At 41.9% G+C, this 15,654-nt stretch overlaps 1 protein-coding gene across 4 annotated transcripts in view; it reads right to left on the reverse strand.

The window, feature by feature from the left end:
* The window catches only part of LOC121930729 (proline-rich protein 5-like), a 181,528-nt gene that overhangs the window by 138,872 nt on the left and 27,002 nt on the right, over window positions 1-15,654 (reverse strand). For 3 of the 4 annotated variants that reach the window (XM_042467475.1, XM_042467473.1, XM_042467472.1), the window contains exon 2: window positions 6,814-6,946. The exons of the other annotated variant lie outside the window; for it this stretch is intronic. The gene's annotated coding sequence lies outside the window, so the exon portion shown is untranslated. The remainder of the gene's footprint in view (window positions 1-6,813; window positions 6,947-15,654) is intronic. 4 annotated transcript variants of the gene reach the window in all.

The raw sequence follows: 15,654 nt of genomic DNA on the forward strand, positions 1-15,654 counted from the left end.
CCACTGTCTATTACCTCAAACTTTACTGCTATAAATCAATAGGAAAAAAATCTATTTCTCCAGCCCTACTTCACCAATGTCAATTCTGCTAAATTGTCAGAAGACAAGAAGAAAAATTGGCCAAGGCCGAGAACGCATAAAAAGTCTTTTTAAAACAAGCTTCTTTATCAGAGGTCTCATTAACTGAGGAATGCCTGTATAATTTTAATCCTGGACCTATTTCACCTATTTGGTATATTCTGGTTCCTAATATCTTGAATATTTTATTGTTGCTAATTTGATTTGTTATGCAAGATATGTTTAGCTCTGTTTTCATAATGTTTACTGTTAATTGCCCAGAGTGCCTGCTTAGGACAAGAATGCCATAAAAACATCTGAAAATATGTTTCATTAACTGGATAAAACCCAGCAGCCAGGTAGTGTCATTCCATACTAATTTGGATGCAAAGCTATGCCAAAACTTTTAATTATTCAACATTAAAGGCTTTGGCTTTCCTTACTCATGTAGCTCCTGTACACATATCCATGGACAATCCTACAATGTACCTGGCACAGTGTAACTGGCATTTCTGGCCATGCTGCACACCTATCATGTGCAAATGATGCCCATTGTTTTATTAAATTATTGAAACAAAAACCAGTCTCAGCTAGTGTTACTTTATCCTTTGAGGGTGATTCCACATCACTTTAGCAGCAGAAATTCATGTCAGCACTTAATGCCATTTACTGAGTCAACTTGAAGGTTGCAAAATACTGAGCAAACTTTGGGATTCTTTACTACTCATCCAGTATATTCCAAACTCAAATATGTGCCAGCTGCTGTCAGTCAGGAATAGGCACAAGCCTATTCTGTCAACAGAAGACTTATTTTCTCCTGACTGACAGAAGAGATCTGATGACAGGGGTCTATTGCCAATGAACCAAAAAGGTGGGGAAGGGATGGTGCGAGGAACAAGCCAAGTTAGTCAGATCCAAACCTCCTCCAGCCCAGGGACACACCCACAGGCAGCATGAGTGTAGTCCTAAACCATTTCCAACATCATGGGCTGAGGATTTGGATTTATCACAGCTTCAGCTGGACTAGTGTCCACTGAGCTGCCCCTTTGTCATCTTCACCAGCCAGGATTGCACTCTAAGACTGCAGAGGTACAGATTCCACAGCTTCATCACCAGCAACCTTTCCTCCCCTCACCCCTTTGCTTTATTTTCCATTTCGCTGAATGTCTTTGGCAGTGATTTGTGAACTTTGTGATGGCCCAATAAAGCTATTGTGCTGATGAGGGTTTTAGCATTTACCTTTGGACACCATGGTTAGATACTACATGCTTTTAAAAGATAATAGTAGATGGGAGGGGAACAAGTTTAATGTCTCTAGCCATGGAAATTGCACTACAACCGCAATGCAGTTGGCATTAGAAAAAGAAAAAATCCCTTTACTAAGGACAAGTGCTGAATATCAGGGAGGCTGGTTAAAGTTGCTGTAAGGAGAGTTAACCCTACTTCCCTGCATAATGTGATCCCGATGAAAACTGTGAGCCCTCATACCTACTACTATTTTTTTAAACAAACTAGACATAATTCTTAACCATGCTATTAAACTTTAAAATCATGGTAGTAAAAGTTCTTGAAAACATTACAACAACAACAACAACAAAAGGCTCAAGACCAATGTAATGTCTGGTTTGGTCCTGAGCCTTCTGTTATGTTGTTTCTAGCAGTCCGCACTATTCTGAAAGCCACGAGGATATAATCTTCCATGCATGAACACAACTTTGAAAATGACATTTCTTTCTCAGTGTACTTTGTTCTTTTTCTTTCAGGAAACAATCTTTCCTATTTTGTTTTCAATGAAGAATCATCTAACCATTAACAACAATGGACTAAAGCTTTTCCTTGTTGAACATGCCTCCCTCTACTGGCTGGCTAAGGTGCAACTAAGGTAAAAACTAAAGGTATTCCCTGTTGACAAAGTTGTCAAGTCATGTTCAACCATAGGCGGTGATCATCTCCGTTACTAAGCCAAAGAGCCAGCATTGTCAGAGACTACTCTGGGATCATGTGGTCAGCATGATTGCACAGAACGCTGTTTACCTTCCCACCAGAGTGGTACCTATTTATCTACTTGCATTTGCATGCTTTTGAACTGCTAGGTTGGCAGAAGCTGGGACTAATGATGGGAGCTCACCTCTTCATGCGGCACCCAGGCCTCGAACTGCCAACCTGCCGAGCTTGCAATCAACTGAGTCAGCATCTTAACCACTTGAGCCTGTTGCATTGCAACTAAGAGGCAATGAAATTATTTCATCTTTAAAAATGTGTAATGACAAGCAGACAGGTTTCAGTTGTTATAAGACTCTCATCAATTTTTTAAAATTATTTAATTAATTTTAATGACACTTAGTTCTAATCTCTGGGAATTAATTTTAACCTATTGATAATAAATTTGATGTATGTACATATATGTAGGTTTTATGAATTTTAGTGGCATTGTGTGTGTGTGTGTGTGTGTGTGTGTGTGTATGTATATATATATATATATATATATATATATATATATATAGTATTTTATATCTTGGTTTATATTTGGGTCTATGACCATAAATAAATGATGATGATGATGATAATTATAAGGCCTTCATCACTGAAATGCAATAATTATTTTTTTAATGTGCTATCTTGGTCCTATTTGATTATATTTTATTTACTGTATATTCAAATCAACTACCTTTCCCATCACAAGACCCCCAAAGCAACTTATACAATGCTTCTCTCTTTGAAAAGATAATAGTAGATGTTTTCTAGTAGCACAGTGCTGGCAGAGAGTATGAAATTTGAGATCATCTGCACATCTAAAAAAACACACCCCGCAGGGGAGGGTTCTGTCCCTTCTATGTGCATGCTTCATATTAACCCAGTCAGAGAGTGGGGCAAAACGAAACCAGATTGAAAAAAAAGTGGCTCTGCAAGCAAACCAATTCATTCCCCTACTCCCGGATGGAAGAAAGAAAAGTCCCCCAGTCTGCAGCACAGTACCATAGGATAAGGAAGCCGCCATGTTGCCTAGGCAACCAGCTGTGCTGCAATGTGGCACAGGAGAAATAAAATAGCATGTATTATTATGGCGATAGCAGGCAGTGAGGAAGCAAAGTTGTTATTCTCTCACACCAAACGTCTTTCACTGGGTGCTTCCTCATGGGGGAGACTGTAGATGTGCCCTACGACAAACATGTGGACTGCATCCATTTTGGCAGAAATAGGTGTGAAATACAGACCTTGGGGGGAAAGTTACTTTTTAGTTGGGCAATTCCTAGAATCTCCCAGCTCAATGTGGGCAGTGCCCACATCATAGGGGATTCGGGGAGCTATAAGCCAAAATGGCAACCATCTCACATTCTTTTTAAAATGGTATTGTTCTCTTTAAAAGAAAGTGAAGAGGCAAAGGGGAACAAATTGCTACTCTTTCCACTTGTTTGTAGTTTAAAGGCAGACTATTTTGTACACATGTATATGACACATGCTTCTATTCTTGGCCACACAGAGCTTCATTTGGGCATTATCCTGTATACAGTGCAAAAGCAGGGGTCACACATTTTATCCTAGCACCCAACCTTGTCCCCCTATTCCCCTGACCATCTAATGGGGGAAAGGAGAATCTGTCCTGTGGCTATAGGCTCTGCCAGTTATTTAGGACCCTGCCTAAGTTTCATATTAGCACTCCTGATCTTTTCCTATCAGGTAATTTATCTGAGGGTAGGGCCTAAATACCCTGAAACATCAGGGGGTTATTCACACTGTGAAAATGATCCAGGATGAATCTGGGTTGAATCTCCATTGTTCACATGTTTCCTGAATATACCTGATTAAGTTGGAGGGGGGCTTAAGAAAAACACTTAATCCAGGATAACCGATATCAACTTTTTCCTGAGTTTTTTAAAAGATCTGCATTGTCGGTTGTGTGAATAACTCTGTGAATAGAACTGAATAGACTTAGGATAATACGCTGCATGACTTGAACTTGTTCCAAGCGCATTCACATCACTGACTCCAGCTTTTTTCGAAGAATTCCAAGGAGAGGAGACCTAAACCTGAATGGTGATGTGGCAATCTAGTCTTTTCATCTTGTTGGTTTTGTTTTGTACCTTCAAGTCATTTCTGACTTTACTCTAAGGTGATCACAGGATTTTCTTGGCAAGATTTGTTCAGAGGGAGTCTGTCTTTGCCTTCCTGAGGCTGAGAAGCTATGACTTTCCTAAGGTCACCCAGTCAGTTTCCATGGCTGAGTAGGGATTTTAACCCTGGTCTCCAGAGTTGTAATCCAACATTCAAACTATGGCCTGGTACAGACGGGCCCTTTGTGGCACACCCATGACGTGCTAGGGTTGCTCGGGGGCAGGGCGGGCACACGCCCTGCAACCCTAGCAAGTCATGAGCATGCTGTAGCTTCATGGCACCATCCAGATGGTGCGTGCAGTGATGACGTGCCAGCAGCACAGCAGCCAAACTGGGCTGTGCCGCTGGCACATCATCGCACCATCATTGGTGCTTTGGTGCAGCGCAAAATGGAGCCACTTCTGCATGCTCCTTTCTTGCTGCGAAGCAGTGTTGCACAATTTGGTTCTTGCGGTGCTGCTGTGGAGCAAGGAGAGGCGCCTCCCTGGCGCCTCTTTTTTGGCGCTCTGTACCGTGCATATTATACCACACTGGCTCCTTTTCATCTTAGGCATCCATAAAGCAAAGACAATGATACAGATATTTTTTTATTTTTAAATGTATTTTGGTAGATTGAAACGTACTGTACTTTGGGAAACTCTCTCTCTCTCTCTTCACACACACACACACACACACGCACACTATCTGGTTCTATGAGATTTTTGTACTTGTCCATATAAATGCAGTAAATACAAAGCTCATGAAATTAGAAATGGTTGTTCTGTGCCATTTCTCAGGATCTGACTAGCAATCTCAGAGCTTTACTCTTCTTATTTCAGCTTCCAGAAGCAAAAAGAAAACAAAAGAGTGGGGAAACAGAACCAAAATTGGTTAAAGTGATTTTTATTGTTGTTGTTGTCTGACTCTTTTTATTAGATCCACCCATATGTAGCCTTAAGGATCCACCCTGGCACAATAAAGTGTTATGGGGCCTCTCCCCAATCCTACTAGACTGCAAAGACATTCTCTCTCAAATCTTAAGATCCGGTATTCTGGAGATCTGACATTACAGTATTGACCTTTTATGCAACACAAAAAATTAATAAGTGGTCAACTTTTGCTAAACAAAAGAGTATTGATGCTATCTGAAAGGATCAGTTGCAAGCCTCTGAAAATATTTATTTGCTTGCTAAGCACAGGATGACACATTAGAATGCCATGGAAATGAGACAGAAAGCAGTCTTGGATTACTGAAAGCATTTCTGTCTCAATAGAGCTATCCAGACTGGTTTCTACTGCCTTGACTCATCCAGCAACAAAATTCATTCCCAGCCCTGACGAGCTGAGGAACCCACTGCTTTCTTTCTACAAGGGGCATGTGAGCGTCAGATAACATAGATATAGCTGTGAAGTTTCAAGTGTTCCACTGAATATGAAAAACCAAATTTTATTAGTCTTAACAACTAAATTCATCCCCCCTTCAGGGTAGTTATCTATTTGTAGAAAACCTGTGGGAAATATGCAGTTTGGTCTATAGTCCTTCGGGCAACAAAGAATCTCTGTGTTGTTCCTTAGATTATAAAATATTCATCATCATTTTAAAAATTAGTTCTGCTCCACTGTTCAAGGCATTCATGCTAGAATGGACCAAAATAGTCTACTGAAATTCTGGTAGCAAAATATAGAATCCATTTTGCCTTTCTCTTGTGGGAAAAAAATTCCATGAGTTTTAAGGAAGTGGTGCTATCCATGATCAGTGGCAGTCACATTAATGCTAATGCTTTTTTCACAGTTGCTGAAACTTTCACAACACCCTGACCTCATATTCTGGAGTGGATGGTGCGGTGGAAAATATTCTGTAAAATGGCATTACTTTTGTGTTGGGAGTGAAAAAGAAAATCTTCACAGATTCTCAAAAACTCTTCTCTGAGAAATATTGCCTCTGCTCTATTGTATCAGCAGTAAATGTTTACCCAGCCTAGTCTGAGAAAGATATCTTGGGCCCCTAAGGCAGGTCTGCTCAGTTCATGACCCATCATCCAATGGTGGGAGCCAGCTAGCTTCTTGTGCAGTCCCAGGGAAACAGTCAATGCAGCAGGCTTATCAAATCCTGATGAGACTGTAAGCGGTGTTCAGCATGACAGTTCACAAATCAGGCAGATTTGCCTGGCTTACTCAGGTGCAGCTGTAACACTATTGAGACATTTATGAAAACCATGCTGCCATCTTAGTTCTCACTTCTAATACAGGCTTATGCATGTTATTTTGCTGCCTTTAAGACATCATGCATTTTGCTGTTGTTTCTGTCTTGGGTGTAGGAAGGAAGATACATGTTTCTCTGGACTGTAGCCCCTTCTCCTGTTCCAAAGGAAACAGATGTTCAGGCCACTCCAATGTCTCATCTGATCGAAGAGGGCTGCTTTCAGGTGAACAGAAACTGCCTGCCAACTGTTCAAATTGTCATGTGCAAATAGTATGGGAGCAGGTGGGGCACTCTGGTCCCTGAAGGATCTTCCTCAATAACCCAGACCCTCTAGGATTCTACTTTCCCAGACATCTGCCTGCACTGTCAATTGAGCTGGATGCCCCTGTGCAAATACAAAGCCCCTCGCCAAGAGCACTGCAACCAACTAAACAATATCAGAACACCAAGAAGCAGCTTACCTGCTGAAGGATTCAGAGAAGAGGACTGAATATAACTGTTCAAAAATGCAGTATTTCTTTATGCTCCAGTGTCACAAATGGGGGATTCGGGTAGTATACAGAAGTTGCATGAAGTAACGCAGAAACAGCCGCTCTGCAGATTTAACAAGTTACATTAGATAAAATTAGCTTGCCAATGATCTTTCTTTATGCCTTTGGCACAGGTCCCTAGTTCCTGTGCCAGAATATAACTCAGCCTGTAATGAAGCATAAAAACATGCAGTTCAAACACATGCATAGTGCTTCTCTATTTACTCCAACTTCCTTCCTCTGTTTCTCCTGTGTAGATTTCTGAACTGTAAGCTTCTTGGGGCAAGTACCTGTCATCTTGAATTCTAAAGTGCCAGGCACATTGATGGAGTTATATAGAGTTGTTTCTCCAGATTCCCCGGGATTCATTCCTCGCCCCTGTGGATTCAAAATTTTACAAATATTCAAGTCCCTCCCTTCTTTACCTCCTTCTCTCCCCCCCTCAGGCCTAGTTTTGCCTCAGGGGCTGGGAGATGGGCTTCCCTTTCTCTGGTGGGAGTGAGGCAAGGTTCAGGGCCCACTGGGGCCTGTAATCCATACTGGTCATCTGCCATGGAGATTCGCCCTCTTGGTGGCACAAGGCCTGGCATGCACACAGCTCACCCCCTCCGTTGCAGCTAATGGGTGCCCTCTTCCTTTCCATCTCAACCTCCATTGCGACTCAGCAGAACCAATCATAGGGGTGACAGGGACGAGATGGGAAACAGGGGCACCTGCCTGCTTGATTCTCATCTTGCCCCATTGCCCTGTAGCTGGCTCTGCTGAGCCAATCACAGGATGACAAGGACGAGATGAGAAGCAGGGGTGCCTACCCGCTTGCTTCCCATTTCACCCCTGTTGCCTTGTAGCCAGTTCAGATGAGCCAATCAGAAGGATGAGATGAGAAGCAACAGGTACCCATTGGTTGCACTGGAGGGGGGGCATGTGTACACCAGGCCCCAAATGCCACCGGGAAGGCGAAACTCCATGGTGGCTGGCACCGATTACAGGCCTTGGCAGCCTCCTTACTCTTTCTCACTCCCATCAGACTGAGGGAAGGCCCCCTCCCAGGCCCAAGGCAAAGCTAGGCCTATGGGGGAGGAAAGAAGGAGGTAAGGAAGAAAGGGAGGGGATGGAAAGGAGCATGCAGGAGGGAGAAGGGGGAATGCATGTGGCAGCAACCTTGTGAATGATCAAAATCACAAGTTCCAAAGCTGTGAATCTGGAGGGACAACTGTATAACTAGCATCCCAGCCCAAACCTGAAAATGTACTTTTGCCGTAAACACAGACAACAAAATGTCCTACAACTCCATAACCTATTGCTACAATCTCTCAGGAGGTTGAGCTAGGCTAACCCATAGGTTTACTAGACAGCTGGCAGAGTGAGATGGAGACAAAAGACATTGGTGGAAAACCTGGAGTGAGTTTGATTGAACATGAACTAGAGCTTATTTGAAGGTACTGTATACTTCACGGCAGTAGAGGCAGCAAGATGAAACAAAATGAAAGAAAACAAAACAAAACCCTTTCTTTTCTGCCATCACTGTACCTGTAAGGAATCATCTAGCAGAACTGTTTCAAGTGGTTAGGGGGTCTCCTACACCTTGGGCTACAAGAACAGAATCTAGACCACTCAACAGTCTGCTGTGAATAATTTATTAAGCACTTTGCAGATAAAACTGCTTGGTTCTGCTTTGATTTTGACGCTGTCATAGAGCTGCAATATGATTGTGAATGGGAACTGATTACAGTAAGCATATAAGTCCTTTGTTACAACAACTCCACTGGCTACCAGTCTGTTTCCAGGGGCAATTCAAAGCATTGGTTACGATCTACAAAACTCTATGCATCTCATGTCTAGGCTATCTGAAAGATTATATCTTCCCATGTGAGCCTGCCAAAACTCAAAACTCTGAGGGTGGTGCTTCCCTTGAACCCACCACATTCACAGGCACATTTGGGGGGATCACAGAACAGAGCCTTCTTCATGGGTGCTCCAACAGTTTGGAACTCCCTTCCTTGGGAGGTTGGGCAGGCTTCCTCCTTGCTACATCCTCCAAGGATTGCAGTTTATAGGGAAAGGGCAGAACTCAATGAACTTTTTAAATGAGAAAAAAGTACCTAAAGTAGATAAAAAGGGGATGACTTTTCCATTTTCATTTTATGCATTCAAATTTCATTATTACCAGATAAAATCACACACCGCTTTACGCACAAATAAAATCTCCTTCCACTCATGTGAGATCATTTATTTTTAATTTCACTTTATTATTTATTAAAATATGGACCTTCCAATCATTATTTAGAGATCTCAGGGTGCCATGCAATAAAAAACAATCTGACAAATTAAAAGTTTAAATAAGAAAAAGGGCTTTTAAAGGCTAAAAACATGCTAAACACTTTAAACAAGACAGATTAAAACAGTTAAAACAATTTTAAACAGTTTAAAACCATGGAAATGTAAGGGTTTGTGTAAAATCAATTAAGCCCCTAAAGCTTGAGCAAAAAAACAACAACATGTTTTCACTTGTTGATTGAATTATAGCAATGTTGTTGCTGATCGGGCCTCCAAGGGGATAATAATCCATAACTGGGGTGCCACAAATGAGGAGGCCTTCTCCTATGTCCAGCCACAATATATTACCCTGACAGACGGGACACAGAGGAGGGTCCCTCCAGCAGATCTTTAACCTTGGACAGGCATATATCCCAAACCAGTATTTAGAAATATTCATTTCAATATTAACACACAATTCATTGTGAACGAATGAATTCTCCACACTCCACACTTCATTAATTACTATTGAATTCATATGTACATATACATTAACTGTACTTAAATAAAAATATATATATATATATATATATCCTTTACAAAAATTGAGGAATAAATTATTATACAAACATGCAAGAAACTAAAAGTTCCCTTTCCCTTTTGAGTACAGTGCGGTTGGTTCCTTTTTGAACTGATGATAGTGTAATTTGAGTGGCAAACCGGGATACAATATTAAAACAATGTGAGGAATAGTGGGGGCACAGAGAGGCTATGCAAAAAAGGCTTGGAGGCTGCATGAAGCCACAAGCCAAACTTTGACACACACCCCTTTAACATGGTAGAGTAATCCACTAACACTTCAATTGATGAGCCAATGCACTAGCAATAGCAGCTTCACTTATATACCACTTCATACCGCACTGAGCAGTCTCTAAGCGGTTTGCAACATGTATGCCAATGAAAATCTATTTTAATAAGCAAAGCTGATCCAGTAAGACTATGCCTATTTATTTTTTAGACTGATTTTATTTTGGTGTGTTACTTAAACAGGAACAAAAGAGAAAATATTATAGTTAGTATTTCTTATCTATAGAGATGTGAAGGCCTATTTAAAAATCTGGAAAAAATGGTATTCCTCTCCACAGCTTCATTCTTTATAAAAATTAAAATAATCCAAAATGGATTATGGATTTTTTTCAACATTACAAAATATTTTAAAGACATACTATTTGTCCCCACACTCTTTATAAAAATTATGTAGCAGAGAGACATTTATCCGAGACTATGCACATTATTTCATTGCAATTATTAGTCTTGGTTTCCTTAGTTCTTTTTATGAGAGTGTTTTATATCTGCTTGGCAGTACTGTATGCGGTTCTAAAGGAGGCAAAATAATTTTCTTTACTAATGTGGCTTTACGAATGTTGATGGTTTCTTCCATTTTTTTTATCCTCCCCTCTGCTGTTCATAACCTGGCAAAATCAAAGAGATTCCTTATAGTTCAGGTATTCCTTACAGTCCAAGACCCTGTATTTCAATTTATAACCAAATTTAAAAAAATGTAAGAACTAGATATGATTTCTAATTATTTTATGAATGAAGTTTACTTTTAACATACTGAACAGAACATGACAAGCCAAATTATACAGAATGTGATTTATGTTCCTAAAATAACAAGTTAATTCCAGTCTGTAAAAGATCCTAATATTGCACATTTCAATTTTCCTAAAAACTTCTGATCCCCATCTCCCAGGAAAGAATTAGGTTTTAGCCATGGCTACAAACTTTACAGAAATTTAACATTTGTACCTCAGTACACCAGCTTAAGGTCTTTGGATGAAAAGTGGGATATAAATATAATAGTTAGTATGCCTCTTCCCTCTGTTGAAGTTTAGAGGATTCATCACAGTACTATATCATCACAGGAAACAATGATATTTTTAGAATAATGCAGTACTGACAGGCATTTTCATTTGCAGTTCCGCCCAAGTTTTGTTCTTCTGTGATCCCTGTCTTGTACATGAGTTTAAGCATTCAGCCATAATGCATCTCCTCCCCCACCAGCTGGCAAGGAAGTATATTCAGATACAATGACACATAAGGATGACTCAGGATATCTGTTTGCTCTACCAATTGTTTTTGTTGTTGTTGTGTGCCTTCAAGTCATTTCCAGCTTGTGGTGACCCTAAGGCTAAATGAACCTACTACAGGGTTTTCTTGAAAAAATTTATGCCATTGCCCTCCCCTGATGCTGAACGAAGGTGACTTGCTGAATGGGGATTCAAACCCAGATCTCCCACAGTCCTAGTACAATACTCTATTGGAGTCCTAAATATCGTACTGGTGCATGAATCTGTGTTTTAATGGTGTATGTTTTAATCCGATTTTGATTTTTTATTCTTTAATAGCTTTTTAACTTTTGTGTTTTGTAACTTTTAACTATGTTTTTTAAAAAAATTGTTATAAACTGCTTTCATCAACAACACTCTACTACACCATGATCCCTCTCTCACTCTACCAAAAGGTCCTATTTTTCTTTTTTGATTAATAAGATCTCCAAAGATAGAAAGACCAAATATGTCTTCATTCTGCACTGGGTGCAGGATCAGAAATAGTGAATGATGGGCATGCCTATGATGAACTCTGCTGTGGATTTAATCACAAAGTCCTACAATGCCACCTCATCATGATATAGAGGTGATCCGGGACTCTCAAAAGATACACCATCCAAAGTACAACTGTTGTATGGTTATTAGGAGAATACAAAAAAGCCTAGGGTTGCAAATATGCACCGAGCTCACATTAAGACTGTGACCCTGGCAGTAGAGATCAATGCTGTGTGGCAAATCTTCCACTGTAAGCAGGTCAGTTGTCTGTCATCTCTCTAGGAGCCAATGACAAGGGAGAATTGTCCTTGGAAGAAGATATATCTTCAGGCACCTATCTCCTAGGGCAATTCCTCCCACCAAGAGTCACATAAACTACAAATTAAACCCCTCTCTGCTCCAATTTCAGTCTAGGTAGGTAATGGAGGGAAGATCATGCCTCAAGACTGAGTCTCTTTATTATGTACAAATTTGGCAGTGTTACATGTACATTGTGCCCGTGTCATTATACGCTGAAAGCAGAGACAAAAGAAGTGGTGCTGTGTGCTGGAAAGAGTAATGGTGCACGTGCGCATGGCATGTGCGCGTTGCTGCGCCCCCACAAACATGAACCCCATTACTTCTAATGAGGCTCAAGCATACACAGAATTTGTTTTATGCGGGGGAGGGGAGGAGCGGAACACCCCCCCCCCCCCATGTAAAAGAAGGTACCACTGTACTAATAAAGGAGAGGGAATCAAGCAGAGTCCCCAAAGTGATTGCAGATGCCAGTACTCCTCATCACTGGCTATTCTAACCAGAACTGCTGTAAACTGCAGTCCGACAACAGTTGGAGAGCTGCACAATTCCCACCAGTGGTGTCACTTGGCGGGGGGGGTGTTGAAAACCACACTGTGTGACACCCCAGTGAGAGCGTGCAGCTGCCTTCTGAATCCCACACGGCAATGGCCATGTGGGACTTGGAAGGCTGGGAGAAGTTGGCTGCCTTCTGGGTCCTGCACAGCAATGGCCACACAGTACTTGGAAGGCCAGGGCAGCTGCTGCAGTGCCATTCTACCTTGCTGCAGCAGTGAGATGGGGTGAGTGATCTTTTGGCCCTGTCCCCAGAAGCCCTGCCTCCCCACACTAGGCGACACCCCAGCACTGAGTCCCATTTCAATCCTAACACAAAGACATACTTAGCATCATAAGGTAATAATATATACATTTCTAAGCAGGAGCCTTGAAATTTTATGTAGCAGAGTAGTGTCAAGGCTGTCATTAACTGAACAGCAGTACAGTTTTATGAAGAGGCAGATGGTGAGAAGTGTCTCTAACCTCCTCCTTCTGTTTCCTTCTATGTTTCCTTTTATATTGCCAGGGCTCAGATGTGCCCAACACTGCTAAGTAAAGTATTTGTTCATTAGGAGCAGCAACCAACTTCTAGCAGGACATATGGTCCTTTTTGTCATGCAACCCTTTTATTGGCAGAAAGCCTGCTACAGCCCCATGGATGTCAGACTAACTAACTAAAGAAAGAAAGAAATAAAAATAATTTTCAAAACCCCACAGCAATGCACACTCAGGATGAAGGAACAACTGAATAGTATCATCAGCTGATAATCAAATAGTAGCTCATCTGACAGAAAATGAGTTGACATCTCAGTCCTACATTTAATGGATACCTGGCTATGTCATAAAAAGCCAGTCCCTGACATTCTGTCATACCTCAGAGTGAACAAGCCACAGAACCCAGGACAGGAATCTGAAAAGGAAGTTATGAAGAGAGGAGCCAAAGGGCAAACATGCTTTACTCCAGGCACCAGGTATCCTTCATTGACCTGTCTGCAGAGAGAGCTCTCTCTCCACACAATAATTTGTCACAGATACCTTTGAATGCACAGATACCTTTGAATGTGGTTGATGTGAAGGGGAAGAACTAGATGTTAGGTTTTCAATACAGGCTGCATGCCCAATTCAAGGCCTGTCATATATTTTAAAGGTGCTGGATCCGGTCTGATCTTGGAAGCTAAGCAGGATCAGCCTTCAATAGTACTTATATGGGAGACTGCCAATGAATACCAGGTGCTATATGTCAGAGAAAGGAACTGGCAAAACCACCTCTCAGTATTCCTTGCTTAAGAAGACCCTATGAAATTCATGGAGTCACCCTAAGCCTAAATCAACAGGCAATCTGAAGGCACATGCAAACACACATAGAAAGAACATTAGGTGCCTCTGAACAGAAGGACAGAAAGAAGGAGAATAAGGAAAACAGAGGGCTAGAGAAGTAAAGATTAACTGGAGAAGCTTCTGATTAACTGAAAAGGTTACGAGGACTTTCACTGTGTTCCCAGAATTCTGGAATATACAGATCACAGCACTGGTGATCAGAAAAAGTATTAAGAGCAATGGAAGAAACAGCATATTAGACGTATTTTAACAGCTGAATCATGTTAAAGATGACTCAATCATTGCTTTATTTCTTCTTAGTTCACTTTCTGTTATTAGTTACTCTTGTACTCCAAAAGCATTTAATAAGATAATGCTCATTAAATTGTTGTACTATAAGTAATCATTGCCATGCAATATGCACTCCTTACCTACTTCTTTAGCCGCCCCCGGTCTACCTTTGCCTCCGGAGCTTGGAGGGGACCTTCCCTCAATCTGGGTGGAGTGAGCCAGGGTGTGGGGGCTGCTAAAGCTTGTAATCTGCACCTCGCCGGCCAGCTGCCATGGCGATTCCCCTTCCCGCCGGGTGCACACTCCACCTTCTCTGCCACGGCCAATAGGTCCCTGCTTGCTCCTTCTCTCTGCCCCGCCACCATGGAGCTGGATCAGCTGAGCCGTCTCCTAGGCAATGGGGTAGAGAGGGGAAGCAACTGAGAGGACCCTCTGGTCCCTCTCTCTGCCCAATTGACTTGGAGATGGCTCGAGTGAGCCAGCTCCAGAATGATAGGGCAGAGAGAGGGGAGGCAATTGAAAGGACCCTCTGCTCCCTCTCAATGCCTCATTATCTAGGAGATGGCTCAGCTGATCCAGCTTGAGGGTTACGGGGCAGTTAGCAAGTGGGGACCCAGTGGTCATGGCGAAGAGGGGTGGGGTGTGAGCCCAGCGGAAAGGAGAATTGTTATGGTGGCTGGCTGGCAAGGCGCGGATTACAGGCCCTGACAGCCCCTGCACCCTGTCTCACTCTTCCCGAACTGGGGGAAGGCTCCCTCTAAGCCCCAAGGAGAAAGATAGGCCAGGGTGGCAAAAGAAGGAGATAAGGACAGAGGGGAGGGAAAGGAGCATGGGGGAGGGAGGTGGCAACATCGTGAATAATTAAAACCGCGAGTTCCAAAGCTGCAAATTCAGAGGGATGACTGTACATCAGTTTGGCCTACATTTTCCATCCCTCCATACTTTTCATATCCATTTCCTTCCCAATCCAAGTGGAAAGAAAAAATATATATAAAGATTTGAATCAGTTGAGAACAGTTCACTTTCTATGAGTTCTCTCTCTCTCTCTCTCTCTCACACACACACACACACAGACACACATACACGTGCAAAGCAGATAATCTCACTTTATTATTATGTCTAATTCAAGAAAGATTAAAAGAAGAGCGGAACCAGAGACTCCAGCTTTCTTCCCTTCCGTAGCTGGAAAGAATGAGAGGCAGGCAGCAACCAGAAGACCATCTGCTCCAGAGTGAAGATTAAAGGTAAAAGTAAGAAGGGTTTTTAAAAAGCACTTTCTGCTTAGCGTGACAAACACAAAAAGCTTTCCCCTGTACTGTACTCACAAACACTGCTTTCAAAGAAAACTGGCCAGGAGGCTTTGTGTTATCTACACCACCTACAAATATTCTATGCATCTAACCTCAAGAAACTTCAGTTCTGCAGCAATTTCTGGGAGTTAGGGAAATAATGCTTGTTAAATCCATTA

The sequence above is a fragment of the Sceloporus undulatus genome, chromosome 5 (genome assembly GCF_019175285.1).
Source record: "Sceloporus undulatus isolate JIND9_A2432 ecotype Alabama chromosome 5, SceUnd_v1.1, whole genome shotgun sequence".
Classification (NCBI taxonomy): domain Eukaryota; kingdom Metazoa; phylum Chordata; class Lepidosauria; order Squamata; family Phrynosomatidae; genus Sceloporus; species Sceloporus undulatus.